The sequence below is a fragment of the Pinus tabuliformis genome, chromosome 9, assembly GCF_031772625.1.
Source record: "Pinus tabuliformis cultivar Carrire ecotype Pingquan chromosome 9, CPIR1, whole genome shotgun sequence".
NCBI classification, from domain to species: domain Eukaryota; kingdom Viridiplantae; phylum Streptophyta; class Pinopsida; order Pinales; family Pinaceae; genus Pinus; species Pinus tabuliformis.
Genome location: NC_142307.1, coordinates 331885017 through 331887072, shown reverse-complemented (window position 1 = coordinate 331887072; position 2056 = coordinate 331885017). Strand labels below are relative to the sequence as shown.

Here is a 2056-nt window from a genome sequence, read left to right as displayed (position 1 = left end):
TGTAAATGAGAGAAGAAAAGAGGAGAAAGCCCGCTGCCCTGCAAGCATCAATTAGGGGATGAATCTCCAGTGGCAGCTTTAGAAGAAAGAGAAACACAGGGTTACTCAACAGAGCATCTAACAGAGGATGGATTCTGCAAAGATAACCAGTAAATTTAACAACAAAATCATTGTGAAAGGAGCATCGTGCGTGGATGGATTCCTAACACTTCCCTTAGATAATGTTGTAACAAGAATTAGCAGAAAAAATAAAGTATGTAAGTGATCTTACAAGGAACACATGCTGGACATTAAACACCGTGATGGATCCCAAATCTAAAGGGTGGAAATTGCTTCATTAAAAACAATAATTAGAAAAACATTTACATAGTCCAAAGCAACCTCACTCTGCTACAAAATAGAACCCTTACATCTTCCAAAATCATCCTATATTATACCCTATTACATATTAATTGTGATTTCCTAAAAATAGGAATCAAAATAAATAAATAAAAAACAAACAACCACATATGTTTATGCGGTCAAATAAAATAAATTAAAATTTAAGAATTAAATTAAATCACACTAAAATAGAAGAATTGGTTTGCTGGCACTCGAATTGCTGAAGGTGTCATTGCTGGAAATTTGGGATGTTGAAACAACTGCTGATTTTATGGCTAAGAAATTCTTCCATCTGCTGCCACAGTAGTCCATCCATCTGGCCACATTCTGTCATGCCATACTCCTGCATTGATCATGGGCTAAATGGTGAATGTCTATCCAGCTTCCATGATACCCACAACTTTATTTTGGCCATAGTGAGGTATATTTGGTGCACAATGGAAGAGCTCTCCAATACCATGCCCACAATAGGATTTCACCACAGAAACCCCTACCATTGAAGCATGTCGACTCATAACCTTTCCCACTTCACAAAATCTTATTCCCGGTTTCACTATAGCTATCAATTTCTCCAAACACTCATATTTAGACCAAACAAGATGTTGAGAAGCATCATCAACTTTTCCAACAAAAAAAGTGTCATTCATATCGCCATGGATACCATTGTAATAAATAGTTACATCCACGTTCACAATATCACCTTCCTCCAATCTCCTGGCATTTGGGATGCCATGGCAGATAAACTCATTAACAGATGTACAACAAGAATTTGGAAAGAAGTGATAGTTTAATGGGGATGTATATCCATCAAAAGTAGTAGTTTCCTCGTGGACAACTTCATCAATTTCATTTGTGGTTATTCTTGGCCTGACAACTCTAACAACAACATCGAGGACCTCTCTGGAAATCCTACATGTCTCTCACATCCTTTCTATTTGTTCTGGAGTCTTAATCTCAACTATATTTTGTAAATCACTCATTAGCTCCACTTTTGGTATTCCATCATATGCCCAATCTGGCTTTGCAATATTATCAAGAACAAGTCGCTTAGAGGAAATTGGATAAGGTCTCAATGGCCCTGGCCAATCAAAATATGGAAATCGAGCAGTTTTAGTCTGACCCTTTTTTTTAAGCAATATAACAAACCTCTACTAAGTGCTGCAGATATCTTCTCTTTCGGGCTATCTGCCGTAAGTGTTGGAAATCTCACCTCTGTATGCACAGGATTTATGAGAGCTCCACATCACCTTAAAACAATCCTAAGAAAAGAAAATAGCATTTACACATGGTAGTTTTAGTTCAACATATTTAGGACACTGAAGCTGAGCAGATTTGCTGCAACGGACACAAACTAAAGTGGATTCGCTACCATCAGCTGCTGATCCATCCATTTTGACCAATACACTTCAAGACCGATCTTGCTTTAGATGAAACTGGCATAAACTATGATAAATATAAATTTCCACAAAGTTGTAAAGTACCAGAAGCAAATTAGACACCACTCACAACATATTTCGATGCGTTGTGCACATTAAACACCTCCTTGGATTGGCTTGGCTTGATGTTTGACTTGTGAGTTGTGGCTGCAGGGCGCATGGAATTTGGAGTTGAGCTTGGCCATTCGGGCGCTCAATTTTTTAATAAAAATTGTAATTTTCGAAACTTGACTCAGGGG

At 37.7% G+C, this 2056-nt stretch overlaps 1 pseudogene; it reads right to left on the bottom strand.

Annotated features, from left to right (window-relative positions):
• Positions 1-656: 656 nt before the first annotated feature.
• Positions 657-1772, bottom strand: LOC149148552 (methionine aminopeptidase 1A pseudogene; annotated as a pseudogene).
• Positions 1773-2056: the final 284 nt, after the last annotated feature.